General features: G+C 37.1%; 1 non-coding gene across 1 annotated transcript; it reads left to right on the forward strand.

Annotated features, from left to right (window-relative positions):
* Positions 1-13,950: 13,950 nt before the first annotated feature.
* Positions 13,951-14,024, forward strand: Trnat-ugu. The gene has a single exon. It is a non-coding gene; the product is annotated as a tRNA-Thr (tRNA).
* The last annotated feature ends 3,486 nt before the right edge of the window (positions 14,025-17,510 follow it).

A 17,510-nucleotide genomic window follows, 5' to 3' on the forward strand; every position in this document is an offset into this window, starting at 1 on the left:
CAAATTGAATGCGTTTTTCATTACTCCATTTAGGAGATAATGATGTTTCAAAAGCTTTTATAAGGATTATAGGGTGAAGTTCGCCTCCTGGTTTGAATACAGGAAATCGACTTGCTACATTTGAATTTGTCGTTATGTCATCCAGACATTCTGCGAGAGAAATAGTCGGATTTTGTTTAGATTGCAGAGACGGAGTTGCATCGGATTGGCTTGCCGTGATTGCTTTATTCATATTGTTGTCGTCCGTGCTAGCAAATTCGATGCGACTGTTGTCTCTGATTACGTTATTACCTCTGCTACCTGAAATGTTCTCGTTATTATCTAATTCCGATAACCGTTTAGTAATTTCCTGTATCCGCATTTCTGTATTGGATACGCGATTAGCTAATATCGATTCTTCACTGTACTCACGATGTGAACTCTCTGTACCTTCATCAATGTTATTATCTTTGGCAGTCTCAAGGTTACTGCATATTTCCGTAATTAAAAATTTCATGTTTTCGATTTCGGTATGGTCCTTTTCTACTTGATGGGTTAATGTCTCTAATTCTACATTATCTATTGAAGAAATCTCTACAGGTTTGGTAGAGACCTCTTTAATAGATTTCAATAATTCTCTGCGAACAGTTTCTGTTTGCATAGAAAATTCATCTCGTAACATATCGTTATTTTTCTGTATTTCATTTACAACTAAGATATGGACACTATCTAGTCTCTCGGTTAAGTCAGTGATATCGTTTCGCATGCGAGCTTTTTCCTCGCGCGATTCCTGGATATGTTCTTCTAACCTTTTACAATTATCAGCAATCTTATTACTAAGTCCTACTAATTTTTCCTGCATTTCAACTTTAGAAGACTCTATTTTATCACTTAATTCTCGACTGGTTTAATTAAGATATTCCTGCAACCTGTCTGTTGATTTTGTTAGCTCCCCTTTAAGTCTAGCAGTAGATTCCTCGTTAGACTATTTTAATTCCTGTTTTAGTTCCTCTTTTAATCTAGCAGTAGATTCCTCGTTAGACTGTTTTAATTTAGCGATCGCCCTAAAAAGGGCTCTCATGCTCCTATCGGACATAGATTGCTCTTCGTCTGACATTTCACTTCCCGACATTATTGTAAGATATTAACTATTTACACACGCAGACTTGTAATCAACAATCCTGTAAAAGCACACTCCCTATGTACAACACTCCACTTCCAACTTGAAACAAACTCACCGGACACTAATATTGTAATTTGTAGTTCTCGATGATCAGTGTGCTGCTATGGGCTGCAGATGTAACAGCCGTCGATGCAGCCGCTGAGATGCTGCGACCCCGCTTCCGCAACCGGCAGGACGCTGAGTCGAACACCGGAAACGTCGCTGGCTGCAACCACGCCCGGCACCGCCGTAGACAGGCGAAGCCCTCAGCAACACCTCTAATACCAGCCGGAGGAACGCCCCGCAGCTGACGTACTGGGCCTACTAGTTTAGGGAGAAAAAAGGTTGTCGGGGTTTGCAGCGTTCAGCTGCTGCCCAACAGATGCGCCTTATCGTGGAACAACTGCGTGACCGTACTGCTTGGCTGCGGCTCCGTCAGATGCCCACACCCACGAAGTCGCCGCTGGCTGGTGAAGGCTCCACGAAAACTCGCTTTGACTTCCGAAGGACTCTTGATGTTTTGTTTCGTACCTGTGTGCCTTAGTTGCACACAAGTCCTGTTTCTAAGGTCGCCACGGTGTGGTGTAACGACGTATTAGTTTTCGTTTGATATATGTATGACCATGTGCAGACTTCGTCACCTACGTCAGTTACAACCCACTTCAAAAATGATTCATATTCTTTTAAATTGTCATAGAATGGTTCTTGAACGAAACTGTAAAACATCAGTTGAGTCGTGTGCAAAGAATTACATCACTTGGGCCAATTGGTTTTTGTAACTTTTTCGAATTTAAATTTCGTTTGTTTCTCCTCAGAAATTATATTGACACACGTTATCTTGATCTAATCGATATCAGAATCACACATTAAATAAACTTTTTAGATTCAAAGTTTCGGTGAACGACGTAAGAATTACTAATCTTGTCAAATATATTATTAATCCGTTCACACAATTCTTCATAAATAAATCTTCAAGACACGTGTTTCAACTTTAATAGCATACACTATTTTATTAGCTTCCTACACATACAGATGTGAACTTGAGCGTTGACAGACAGTGACTGACATTTCAATAAGATTAAGCTCTATATGATGTCATTGTTGTACAAAAAGAGTATAAAACTTCATTTTTAATTTTTAGAAGCACGACGCAACAACTCGGTTCCAGGATCTTCTGTTGCTCCTTGGCTGTCGACCCGCGACGTATAGCGGCCAGCAATTTCCTCTCTGGTCGCGGCAACGAAGATGCTGTCCCCGTTCGTTGCGCCGCCCTCTCCGTACATGAAACACATAAAAAAAATACAAAACTTTTAGATAATTCACATCTATTACAAATAATAAGAAAACACATAAACAAAACTAAATTAAACTTATAGTCACCTGCAAACTGGGCTGACTTTGGTGGATGGGTGACGCTTAATTTCGTCCCACTACAACAGTCATCACTAGGTGTACTGCTAATAATCATTTTGGTAGAGAAAACGTACATGTGCTGAAAGAGAGGCTTGTTTACTTGTAGGGGTTGTGCATTCCTGCCCATTGTGTGAACTGCTCTGACATAGGTCCACCCCTGGCGAATCGTATTTTTCACATTTTGTTTCATTTTCGAATTATATGAGGTGGCAAAGTTAGGTGGGACAACCAGTATATAGCAAAGTGAAAAAGGAATAATCCCCAATTCTTAGAAATTTACTTCGGGTATTCATCGAGATTTTTTAGTGACGCAGCCGACAAAGTCGACAAAAAGTCAAAGATGAAGGTGGTCTCGTCGACAAAGGATCAAAAGATGACTTCCGCCACAAAAATGGGATGTTTTTGTGAAGATTACTCTTGGAATGAGGGATCGTTCGTTTTAGGTTTGAAAGAAAATTATATCTAATGATTACGAAAAAAATATATACAGTTATTGTGATACGAAACATGTTTAAATGCGTATAATCACGTATAATGGCTGGAGATTTCTGGCAAATTGTGCAATTCCAAGAAACGAATTAGTGATAACTGTTTTATTTTCTATATATTTTACCTGGGGAAGATTAGAAGAAGTTAAAAATTTCTCAACACGTGAGTCGCGACACGGGAGCTGAGAAACGCTGGCTTAGTGTGTCGTAGGCCAAGTCATCACGGACGAAGCAAGCCGAGACCAATTGCGTGGAGTGATGTCTGGATTGCATCTGCATACATCATGGCTAGTGGTGGGCCGCGAACCGCTGTCAATTTTGGTGGCATTACTCTGCGGCTAGTCCCGACACCGATTTACATACAGATATCTACTCCCGCTCCATACATCAAATCGCCGCCGCTTGCTCCTGCAATACCATTACCGCTGCCAACACTCATGTGCCGACGACCTGCTTTCATCCGTTCAAAATCACGGTACTCGTGTGCGTGACTGAAAGCGTCACTCGATGGCGCTGAGGGCGTTAATGCTTTTCCAGGCAGCACTCGGTCTTCTGAGACTGTACTGCGTGGAACATCACTTGATTTGCAGCTCGATCCTAATTCCCTGTAAGTTCCTCCTGTCTTTGCCCTTCCGCAGCTGAAGCGATAACTCATTGTTGCCGCTATTTACTTCTTTATTCCTTTCTCACGCCTGTCTAGCTGATATGTTTCATTGTTAATGTACATTTAAACTGCCACAGTTGTAGTATTATTTTCTTTATTGCTAGTTTCTCTCTATAACCTGTAGCTCTATTGCCCTGATAGCACCCAATTAATGCTCTAAAGCTCCACTCAGCACCATTTGCAACAGTTCGTGCCAAATTTAATCTTTCCGCTTGATGTAGAATCGTATTTCAAGAGGCTCTACATCCTATCTTTTATATTAACCCACCATCTACGACTCAGAAAGCGCTAGACTTTTACTTTCATAATGTTCAACAACATACAAAAATATTCAACTTTGGTTATCTAGCGGAAAATGTACTTTTTCATTGGGTGGTCCTCTGCCTTGATTACTTCTTTCATCTTGTGCAACGTTCAGTCTCAGGCAGAAAACTTTCATTTAAACCGCTCTGTCACCTATTCAGGACATTTGCCTTGGTTTTTTCTCGCGTTCATTGCCTTCAATGTTCAAATAATTTATTTTCCTTTTTGTGAGTCTTTCACACTCCCGAAAAAAATAGTGTGTCGTCTCCGAAGTTCGGTTCTTGAATGTTAGCCATTCATTCATAATACTCCTCTAAGCCTTCCTTTTCTTCCTTAAACACTTCTTCGGCACATAGTGTATACACTAATATTGTTATACACTGTAATGCAAACTTTGAGAAAGACTAGTGCTCTGTTCAACTTTCGGTTCTAATAATACCATTGGTTTACTTGTGTACGTAAATTCCTCGTTCACGTTTGTTTGCCCCTGTCGCCCACAAGTACCATGAACATATCATTTTCTCAATTTCTTTCTTTCGACTGAACGTAAACTTTGTAATGATAGTCACACGTTTTCAAACCCTGCGGCCTAACTCATTATACCTGTCAACAGTGATTTTGTTGCCAATTAATTGACAGCGAATTTAGGGTAAAGTTATGGCCCTGAATTCGAATATGTCACTCATTTTGCTAGATTGGTTCTGTTTATTGTGGTAACATGCAATATGTGGATAAACAAACAAACAAAAATTTAAAATATTGCTTGACACACATTGTGTACACAGTCAAATGAAAATGAGAAAAGCATATGAAATGAATCACAAAAACGCAGTTTCATTATTGACTCAGCATTTAATAGAAGAAGAAAGGGCAAAACACTTAGCATACGGAAATCTCCGTCTGTGTGATTTTTTCTTGTGTTGATCGTCAGGACAATCACGGTGAAGGTTCCAGCAGTAGTCTACCAACATGTGCTTGTCCCATCTACCTTGATATCGTTCTTCAATCACCTGAAAATTTTGCAAAAACAGACATAATGCCTTATGGGATAACAGCAATCTGTGATTTTATAATGTTACTTTAAATCCGTCTTGATTGCAAATTTTTTTATTATTCATATGACCGGTTTCGGTTCATTCAGAACCATCTTCAGATCTGATATTTAAGTTACAGGAGTAACCCGTCCAATTCAGCAACTTTCACATGCTACGTCTCTGTTTCAAATAGCATGTGCAAGTTGCTGAATTGGACGGGTTACTCCTGTAACTTAAATATCAGTTCTGAAGATGGTTCTGAATGAACCAAAACCTGTCATATGAATAATAAAAAAATTCGCAATCAAGACGGATTTAAAGTAACATTATCACCTAAAAATGTTAATGGAATCTTTCACCTCGTTCCCCGCTGTAGTCACCAAGATTGTTCGGAAATCTATCAAGATGGCTGTGGAGGTAGTGAATCTTAATGCTCGTATTGGCACCGAAGGTTTTAAGGTTTCTCAGCATGTTTTGCACCAGTGCCTCATAATTATGTGCGTTGTGGTTACCCAAGAAATTCTTGACAACAGATACAAAACTGCTCCAGGCAAATATAATTATGTGCCTTGTGGTTACCCAAGAAATTCTTGACAACAGAGACAAAACTGCTCCAGGCAAATGCTTCAATGCGATTCATAACTTTAATGAATTCCAAATTATGTACAAGCTTTCGAATTTGGGGGCCATCAAATATATTAGATTTAATTTTTTATTACTGAGTCCAGGGAATGATTGGCATGTGTATTTGAAACAGTCACTATTTTTGTCCAATGCTTTCACAAATTTCATCATTAGACCAAGCTTCATATGGAGTGGTGGAAGAAGGATTTGCTATCTGTCAAATTATGGTTGTTTGGGATATTAGCTGCTCCTGCAATTAAGCTATCTCTTGATGGCCATGAAACTTTTTCGCATTGATCATGCTCTGCTCTACTGCCCTACATTAAAATGAAGCATGGGAATTTTGTGTTTCCACTTTGCTGTCCAAGCAAGAAGTTAACCATTTTAAAATCAACATAAATAGGCCATTGGTGTCGACTATAACGTAGTTTCTGGAGAATAATTTGGATATTTTTGTATTCCTCATGACGTTTCGTCAAGTGGCCAATTGGAATGTATACATAGCAGTCAGCATGATGCAGGAACACACATTTTAGGCTTCTGGTTGAGCAGGCGATAAAAATACTGCTGTCCCGATGTAGATGTTTGGCACTCCCACATTTAGTAATAAACCAGGAATGTTACTACAGTAAACGAATGCATCATGTTGACTGAAATACGGAAGCAGATCTTCTTCCCTTGCCCGGTAAGCTGTGATCTTAGTTCCTAGTTGTAGAAATTCTTCTCATTTAGTCTGGATGCCAATAGCTCAGAAGACTGTTTAGAAAGACGGAGTTCTCTTATCAAATCGTTTAGCTCTTCCTAACTGATGAACTGATATCTTGTGAAACTTCCTTCGTGTTCAGATTCACTACTACTATTGTTCAAGTCCATTCAAGTAATCATCATCTGAAGGAAGCAGTTTTGTCAGAATGGTGAACACTGGTACAGGAATGTCATTGCTATGTGGCACAGGTCGCCTTGCAAATTCTAACTGGGAATATTCCCACGTATTCTTTTTGTAGCAACTTAAAACTTTTTCTTTGGAAATGTAAAAGTAATAATCATTATGGTCGTTTTTTGGCTCTCACCACACCGTTGGCACTCCAAAGTTTAAACCCCTTCGTTTACCATTAGTCCACAGTCGTAAAGACTCGACACATCTATTGCAAACATTGTGAGGAGCCCAATGTTTATCTTGGTCTCCAGGTTTAATCCTAAAATACGCGAGATAGGCTTGTTTCACAATGGCAGTGATGATCTTCCGTTGTTCTTCCAGAGTTTATTCTCCACAAATTTGGCGGAAAACATCAAGAGAGTTGAAATAACCTCTACACCAAGAACTCATGTTTATCTGTAGACAGAATAAAATAAAATAATAATGGTATTTTCAAATATATGTTATTGCAGATATGATAAGGTGGAACTAATAAGACAACATACACTACAATATGACTTACAACTTACATTTAACTAACAGTAATGTAGCAGCTAATAGTGACACACCTTTATCTTGATACAATGAACGAGAAATTCTTCACTAAAAAAAACTTTTAACAGCTATTATACAAATCGTGTCCTCTCACAGTCTCGTTCCTCGCTCGACTGCCGCTCTGAGCACAAAAAGGGGTAGGGAACCCTGACCTTCAATGCAGCAGTGGGACCAGCTGACTCTCCTCGAAATTCTGCGGCTCAAGAGGGTGTCTCAAATTACTACCATGTCCCATAATCCCACCTTCTCCTCTATAACGTGTAGGGTACAAGATATTACATTTAAACGTAAGCAATCACATAATATAAAATGAATATACATACACAATAATGGAATGCACAACCGATTTACTGATAACAATGAAACGCTACACGTCAGAGATAGCCTTTATCTAAGACAGTAAAGTCAGTTTGGGAAATCCGTTTTCAGATTGAGATTCAGCATACAAAATACACTCAACATACGTTCGAATACTTCTATCAACAGGAAAAAGTTTTTTTGGTGTAGTTATTATTATTCATCTCCACTGAGTGGTCTCTTTATTCTTCTGCACATTATTTGAGTCTCAGCCTATTACACTAACATGAGAAAGAATCTGCTTGTAATAATTGTGACTTAACTTTTTACGATGCTAGGTGCCAAATATTCACAGCTATTAAAACGAGGTTCAAAGAACAAAATTTCAGTCAAGCTTTTGAAGTTCCTTTTCGATAACGTGTAGTTAATTTGATTATTGAAATTTCTTTCTTTCCTGAACATTTACTTACTTTCATTCTGTAAGTGACACGACAATCTAGTTGCAGAAAATGAAAATAACTAAATAAACGAAAATATCCCTTCGAAACATGTTTGACTTTTTATCTCAGCTGACGTTTTGTAACATGTTTATTATCTTCACAATGTTGGTCACATGTTAAAGAGATGAAACAATATCAGTTGTCAGCCTATGTTCTCAATGACACTGTGTTAAGGTCAAGATACATTTAATTATTCTGGTTCAACGAACGTTTATGAAATTTTACATATAGTGTGTCGTCTTTCACAATTATCATTCACATCAAAGCAGCGAACATCGTCTTTCACGATTATCATTCACATCAAAGCAGCGAACATCCTTGTTTCTCAGTTGTGCATGAATAGAAACTTACTCTCTTGACATTAACGCACCTGATGCTTGCAAGCATTCACCGCATACGTTTTCTTATCTGAGCACAAGATAATGCTTACTTGAAAAATGTGTGTCTTAATCTCCATTTACCCAAACTTCTAGATAACATGTCTGGGCATTTTACTAAGCGATTTCTTGTGAATAAGAACAACATCAACAGACAACGTTACAGGCTGCACCATAATCACAAAAACTTTCCAGCGATACAGGAGATTAATTGCTTCTTTATAATTCCAGTTTTGGGTCGCAGTGTTCATTTATAAGCAGGTTATTAATTTCGATCGGTGATGACTATCTTCAACCCCGAGTAAACTTGTTGCATTACACACATCACGCCATTACATGTGATGGTGCAGAGAAAATCATTAGCCATTTCGAATTTATCAAACAAATAACATTATCTACATACCATAATTTTATTTGTTTGACAAAGCGGAAATAGCTAATAGTTTTGACAGCATTGTCACATTTAATAGCAGGACATATGTAATGAACGTATTTTTTAATCAGATCTGAAGATGGTCATTACCGACAGAACTGACCGAAATTAATAACCTGATTAAAAATACACATTGTGGTCCAAGGCTGGAATTATAATAACGTCTCACACTCCTTCTTTTGGGCAGCACTGTTACATGACATAATAATTAGGAGCACGGCTATGCTCATTCTGGTAAACTTTGTTTATATTTTTTATCATCAGCCGTATGAGTGGCATCATAAGTGAAGTCATTGCTGCTGTCGCTGGTACCATCATCCTTATCAGTGACGTCATCATCCTTATTAGTGAGAAGGCACACTCTTCCTTATCTCCATACAATCATAGTGCCGTATTAAATATGAAAGAGTCAATGGAAAATCTAAGACAGTGGAAATAATGCACATGCATGAGCGGAAAATTTTTAAAAGAATCGACCCTCCCCATATCTCCAATTAGCCACACAGTTCAGCCTTATCTCCAGCCAACAATGCAAATTATTAAAAATCCGAGATTGTAGAAGTAGACCAACTGAAGGCACTATACCCTATAATAACTCTTCTTTCCAACCAGTCAAAAAATATATTCAAATGTATGTGAAATCTTATGGGACTTAACTGCTAAGGTCATCAGTCCCTAAGCTTACACACTACTTAACCTCAATTATCCTAAGGACAAACACACACACCCATGCCCGAGGGAGGTCTCTAACCTCTGTTGGAACCCCAACCAGTCAGTTTGTAGTATTTAAATGATGTGTAAAACAGGTCTCAAATTACATTATTTCTGATGTACAATTCCATCTTCCAACCACGTACAGTGTAATATAAACAATAGTTTCAATTATGAGGTAAAAAATTATCTAATCCTCCGAATAAATTCTAAGATATTCAAAATTTCCGAAATATATTTACTTCTGCCATAAAAACAGTGTCAAATTATATGATTTATGTACACATATATATCTCTGACAGAATCAGAATGGCTGCAAAGTCAAAACTATGCAATGAATGCATAAAGTGATACACACATACAATGCAAAGTGTTCCACCTCCCACAGGTTTGCTCCACTCGAAGCCTAGAATTAAAATGCAATAGCAAATTACTTTGTACTGTGCTAAGTAGTATCCGAAATATATTTTTCCAAAGAATACCTTAAAGTATCTGGTCTGTCTAAAATATCGAAATTGTTGTCAACTATGTTTGCGTTACTGACATTCAAGAAGTCGTCTGTGGACTGGCTCACCAGTCACATCGGTAAATTTCATTCGAAAAGATATGACATTCGCTATGGAATATTGGAATGAGAATATAACATTTTTCTCTGCAAACACAAAAAAACCAACATACTCTTGCAAAGTATTACTAATAAATTATGAATACATACCTGTTGAACATGAGTTTTAGCTTCAATATTATTCAGAAAAACCCTGAAAACAAGTAATAAAATCTAGTACTGTTTCACTTTCAGGTACTTATTCTCATCAATAGATGCTTCCACTGTCAAAAAGCAACACAAGTTCGATCATTGCATCACAGTCGTTCTCATTGTCACTAACAGGTGTGAGTACTGGAGAGAAACGTTCAAAGTTCGATCTGTGGATAATACTTGGCTTAATCACAAATGACCCTGAAATTAATTATTTCTGCGTCCAAGCTCTCGCAATATTTCAAATTGTCTGTAAACTACGGTGGCGACCCAAAACGATGATTATTGCATTGATTATCGTTGTTTTCATCATCACCTTATTTTTTGTCTATAAAACGTGATTGTTAAGTCTAAGGTACGAGTATGTGTCGCATGTAAAGGGAGAGTGAAGATCCAGAATAACTAGAAAAATATAATCGACAACAGTTATTGCAAAAATGACTGAGACCTACTTGAGGTTATGTTCAAAAAAGCTGTGTAAAGCTCGAATGAATTCTTTTACCTCAGCTGTGATGCTTGCCAAAAATGCCACAATATTATGAAATGCCTCACAAAATGCAACCTTTACACTGAAACAGTATCGAAATACAAAACTCTTACAGTTTTCGTTGCCAATTGTTGACAAATCGCCTACTGGATTCTGCGTTGGGTTCACTGCCCGACCTTTGTTTGATGATTTTTCTGACGTTTCGCCAGCGCGAGTGGTTGGCATTGTCAAAACTTTACTTTCTACTGTCGGTGGTGAACCGGAGTCGAGCTCACAATAGACAGATGCTGGTCCTTTTCTACCTCCGTGATAAAATTTTACGGTGACATGGAGACTGTTCAGCTTTCTTAGGAAGTCACCGAGCTGATCCTCATCACGACTCCACACAAAGAAGGTTTTCTTCGGAATGTTCCACGGAGAACATGGCTTCCGCTGGACTAAATGAACTACTCATGGCGATGCTTTCAAGTTGTTCGTAGAAGTAACCATTCCAAGTGAAACAGCGCGTAGTGAGACTGCATGAAAGAGCTTTGTGATTTCTTGCGTGAAGATGGAACCGATATGTTCCAGAGAATCTTTGAGTGGCACTTTGGTAAACAAAGAAAGAACATCAAAGCCGACTAAGATCTCATTTGGTCAAAGGTCTAGTTTCTTCAGTATCTAAATATGTAGAGGACTTTCAGTCTAACAATGTGTGTAGTGTCATCACCTAACGTTGTTTCTTTCCTGACCAATGTAGGAGGGTAAGGGAAGGTAGAGCAAAACACGAAAAAACTACAGCTGATGATAAGTATTACAGACAAATTGCTGCTTCTATTTTTGGAACTATGGCTTGCTATAAAACCTATTTTCAACTACCCAAACGTGAAATAAAAGTGTCACCACAAAATCCCAATACACTGTTTTAGGGAAGGAAGGCATGTGGTGTTCGAGTCTCGGAAGGAATAATTTGTTTTATTATGATATGTCACTTGATCTGCAGAAGTACATTGATTGTTTTTGAACACACATTCACCAGGAATCCGATTAAAGGCAGTAACAATGAGTCATGAGACATCTCCAAAGACAGTGTCAGAGTCGATATCTCGAAAACAAAACTATTTACAGCCATTGTGAAAATTTTCACACTTTGTGTGCACAGTTGAACTTCAAAAATTAAAAACTTCAGCAATTAAAATGTCTGTTTACTTATTAAGGTAGACAAAGCATAGGAACATATTATAGTATATGGAAGAACCTTACGAAAAGTCTAGCAAAATAAAAATTGAATTATTTTATACAAAATTTCAACCACATTGCCAGCATAATGAAGTTTCAGATTAAGTGCTCTGCATCTAAATTGCCTGTATTATTTACTAAAGTACTTACAGCTTGCATACTGGCGCTACTGATAGGAAATTTTAGGCTAAGCAGCACTCCTTTATGCGAAATTCTCATACGTGAACCGCACTGGAAACCTCTGTAGATATTTAAACTAAACATTTTCCACTTCTAAAGTGTCAGTATAACTTATGAAAATAAACACCCAGCTTTTATGGTTATCGTAATATGCAAGAAGTCTGTAAAACCTGGACAACACTCAAACTTGGCAGGCTTCAAATTAAACATTTCTTCACCTAAATCGTCTGTCTTATTTATTAAAATACTCACAGCTCTCTTATTGACCCTACTGATAAAAAACATTATGGTTTAAGCAGCACTCTTAAGAGTTCCACATTTGTCTTTTATCTGTCTACTACCCTAAAAATCAACTTATATTCTGTAAACAACAGTGGTTTCTTTTTTTCAACTAACAAAATGCAAATATATCCATTAAAAATTAATTTTATACATCATAATAGTTCGTTGATAATGGATTTATTGCGATGGATAACCACTTACTGTAATTAAAATAGGATTCTATCCCTCAGTACAAGAGGAAATGGAAGGTGCACAAGTTAAATGTTACCTTTTTCACCCTTCCAAGGCTAGGGTATCACATGCGACTTTACTGTATTTTCCCTCCACCTGCAGAAGATCACCTACGTTTCTCAAAGCTCCTCTTGAATAGATAAAGTTTCATTACCACGTGAATTTTGGCCCCCTAATTTCAAAGCCACTAAGAATAATAATCGTTCTGTGAGTGTATTCGGTTTACTAACTGCGAGTTATTTGTTGGAGACTTTATTCCAATTGTGAATGTCATCATCATAATCTTCTTCCCCACCGTAATCTTCCTCATCGTAATGATCGTCTTCTTCTTTTATTTTTGGCATAGCTGCCCCAATCTCTAAGATGTGTACTGAAGTGCAAATTCAATTCTATCTTCTTCTTACCCCGTTCAAAGCCGTGTAAGACTTTGTAGGGGCTGCTGGAAATGTGTTCTCCCCCATGCTGTTACGCAAGTCGTCATCACCATCACCTCTCAATAATGATTTACCAGTTTTGTCTAATTCACTCTTAAAAATATATGTATATTTAAAAATCAGTCAGAACTTTCTTGTCTATATGTGAGATAACTTTGCTTATGACAGTTAGCAGCCTCAAAAACTTTGCTATAGTTTTGTATCTCTTGCACTGTGTAAATCTTTTAAGGAAACTTAATTTTAAACATTAGATTTTATAACTCTATTGCTCCCAGGTATCTTACACTATTAATTATTAAATACATCAACATGTACCGATGAATCACCAGTCATCCACACTACTGCCGTTAGTTAAAATCTAATGCTGTATACAATATCACACAGTTCGGCTGTTCGCTCAAAGAATAAAATATCAGATGCTGCCAGTGGACTCTCTAGCTTATCTTCACCTCCAGCTTCTTCTGTCTTCTTTGGAATAGATGTGCTCTGAGGAAGAGCATGCTTCTTCTTGAACCATATCTTCATCTAATACGGTAAAACATGACGAGACCTTTTAGATACAGAATGGTGAATGGTGTGTTGTAACCTTCAACTATATATGTGAAGACAGTAACTGTTCTCGAAAGAACAGAATAATGTTGATGACCGTGCAGCTTTTCCCTGGAGAACAGTTACTATCTTCACATATATAGTTAAAGGCTACCCAGCCATTGTCCTTCGTCTGTGCGAATGCGCACAGGTTGCCCAAACTCTTACGGAAATCGCCAAAGCGTGCGCGAGTAATGAGTGGATGGGCAAATGTCTATAAGGTACATTACATATGTAGAATTGTGGACAGTTGGGAATGTGAGTCTCACGGGAAGCGTGCAAGGGATTAGTCTCTGCAGAAGCGGTATTCATTTGTGTCCTCGGTGGCTCAGACGGATAGAGCGTCTGCCATGTAAGCAGGAGGTCCCGGGTTCGAGTCCCGGTCGGGGCACACATTTTCAACTGTCCACATCGAGGTATATCAACAATACCTGTCGGCAGCTGAGGGTTTCAGTTAGTCATCATTCATTCCAGGGAAAGCTGCACGGTCATCAACAGTATTCTGTTCTTTCGAGAACAGTTACTGTCTTCACATATATGGTTCCATATTTACTGTATTTCATGTGTTGATTCACTGTACTTCCTGTGGATAACGAAGAAGTATGACATTCACCCAACTACTTTATATAAAATATTATCACCGAAATAAAATGTTTCCGTTTTTTTGACGCAATTACCGAAGCACTGTCAAACGTATGCCATATCAATTTGCGGTTTTCCTCAGTGAAGAACAGCTATCACTTCTTTTGCTGTTTCCCTGTCTCTTCCTTTTGGTGTTGTGTCTTTGTCTTCTTTTTGTAATTTCTCCTGTTACCTCTCTTTAAGTCGCAATAAAATGAAACGAATTTCTTATACCTCGCCTTTTTAAACATGCTTGGAGAATGTGTCAGAGCACATACACAGATGCCAGCAAGATGTTGACTAAGCAGGTTGAGACTCATTCCTTCAATTTATTATAAGCACAAGAAGCACAACGAAGTTGAGACCTTTCAAGTCAAGACACTGTAGTTTACTATCTCACTAAAAAATACATTACAAAGATAGGGAATAAATTTAAATTGAAGCATAGAACAAAGTAATAATTATAAGACAGCTGTGCCAATATTGTACATAGATTTTTGATGATGTGCACACTAGTAAGTTGTATCAAATTATTACTCAAACTGTATAAAATTCCCTCAAAAGTGTAGCAGCTTGCCACAAAAATTTATCAAATTATCTCCCATACTCTTTCAACTTACGCCAAAAGTGTATCAAATTAACCCACAAACTGTATTACCTGGGGGGTTATTATTCTTGATGAGGCAATAACTGACATAATAATAAAGTAGCATTTATTGAAGAGGAAAATCAGGAAGCATCGATTATGGTATGAAGTTGGAGGGAAACTAAAGTTGCAAGTGAGGCTGTAGAATCGTTAGGATGATGAAAAGATCTTCTGTGTGTCAGATTCCTGTTTTAGCTACTGTGAGAGCATTAATTCAGTATCAAAGAACAGATTTGACTTACAAAATAAATTGTTAATATGAATTTTTGGACTTTGTTAACTGTGGAACATAAATCAGCAGTGTTGAAAGAATATAATTCATGTCTTATGTAGTAGCAAATATAGTATAACAAATGTCTTACTATTAGGAGTCATTTATCAGTAGTAACAATAAGTAGTAGCAATAAGTTTAATAAGTAATACAGAGAGTTTAAGAGTGGGAATATTTAATTTGAAAGTCAGAAAAAGTGTGAAGCTTTCTTTTTGTTTGAATTTTTATAGATATCTTTCTTATTATGACAACTGTGAAATCTCCATATTTATTTTAATAAGTTATACGGAGGCTTTAGAAACGGATAAATGTTTGGTTAGAGATCCATAGAGCTTGCAAGTGTGGTACATCTATCAAACTTTCGTCATGAATGAGTGCTGCTTAACGTAAAAGTTTCTTCCAGTAGTTTCAATATGCAAGTCGAAGTTTTTTAATAAATAATGCTGAAAATTTTGATGTGGCAATATTTAATTTTAAGTTTAGTTAAGCTTGCAACGTGTGAGAAGTTTTAAATAAAATGATGTAATTTTTGGGTTGGCCGAATTTTTGTGGAGATCTTGCATATATTATCGATAAGAATCCAAGTGGTACACATTTTCACAAGTAATACAGACAATTTTATCCTGAGATATTCAACTTTAGAAGCTTCATTATGGTTGGAAAGTGTGAGAATTCTAACCACAAATAATAAACATTTTATATTTTATAGATATTGACTCTGACACTGCTTTTGGTGATATCACTTCTCTCATTGTTACCATGTTTGGCCGTCTCACTCGGGAACATGTGTTTACGAGCAATCTATATAATTCTGTAGTTCAAGTGATGTATCATAATAAAACACTTTAATCCCTCCTAAAATAGAACACCTTGTTCCTTCCATCCTGAAAAAAGATCCAGTTGTGGGTATCGACACTTCTATTAGTTGTATGTGTAGCTGATCATAGGTTTTTAGTTGTGAATACAGCAGCAACTTGTTTGTAATACTTGTTACTGATTGAATTGTTTATTTTGTGTTGCAATATCTTCCCTCCCTCTCTTAAAATGGTGACGAAAGAAACAGCATTAGATGATGAGAATATACACGTTATTGGATTGAAAACACATTAATTTCGATACTGTTGTAATTAAAGGCTGCATTTTCGAGGCATTTAAGAATATTGTGGCATTTTTGACGAGCGTCTCAGTTCAGGCCAAATAATTAATTTGAGCTTCACAACGTTTTCTTGTACTTATCCTGAAGGAGGTCTCAACAATGTTTGAAATAATTCTTATCTACCATGTTCCTGTATTGACAGTTTATCTTCTCTCTCCCCTTATATGTGACATTCTTCTGAGCTTATAATCAAACTTAAAAACAAAAAATAAGTTTATTAAAAACAGTGATAATCAATGTAAAAATCGCTCTTTTTGCGTTACCGACGTATTTACAGACATTTTAGGACATTGCGACGACATAGATACCAAAAATAAACAACTGGAGTTTAAACAAAGGACTCAGCAAAGTTTGGTGCGTAGATCGAAATTTGAACGTGACTGTGAGAACAGTTTGTGGTGTAGAGATCGAACTTGTGTTATCTTTCAAGAGTGAAGCCATCTGTTGGTGAGAGTAAGTAATTGAGAAAGTAAAGAGGAGTCGATTTTATTACGCTCCTTCAAGGTTTTCTGAATAATATTTAAAATAAAACTCATGTTCAATAACCATGTACTCGTAATTACTTATTAACATTTTGCAAGCAGATGCTGGCATTTAAGAATTTATGCAGAAATGTGTTATATACTCATTCCAATGTTGCATAATGAATGATGTATAAATTCGAGTAAAATTTACTGATGTGACTGGTAAGTCAGTTCATGAATGATTTTTTAGAAAGCAGTAACGCAAAAAACAGCTGACAACAATTTAGATATTTTAAATAGTTCTGATATTTTGCTACATTTTTGCTTAAAAATATATCAGATGATATTTAGCACAACCAGACAGGGTCACATTGTAACAGTAATCCTGTACTTGGGTTACAGAAGTGTAGTGTGACGTGTGTGATGTATTTTTATTTTGATAAATATTGCGTTGGTTCATAAGTTCGTAGCATTTTCCCATAAGATAAACAAAAACAACAAATGCACATAACAGTGTCTGTAGTCATCAATGATATATTATCCTTCACTGTTTACAACAGCCTGCCAACGCTCTGGTAACTTTTCGATTTCATAATTGCAGGAATTGCTTGTTTTTGAGGCGAGTCCTTGTTCCACGTTCAAAGCGCATTTTCATTTAGGACGGCAGTTCCTTGAAAGTTGTTAGATAAAGAGCGGAAAAGTGGAAATCTGAGGGCTTA

The sequence above is a fragment of the Schistocerca piceifrons genome, chromosome 4 (assembly GCF_021461385.2).
Source record: "Schistocerca piceifrons isolate TAMUIC-IGC-003096 chromosome 4, iqSchPice1.1, whole genome shotgun sequence".
Classification (NCBI taxonomy): domain Eukaryota; kingdom Metazoa; phylum Arthropoda; class Insecta; order Orthoptera; family Acrididae; genus Schistocerca; species Schistocerca piceifrons.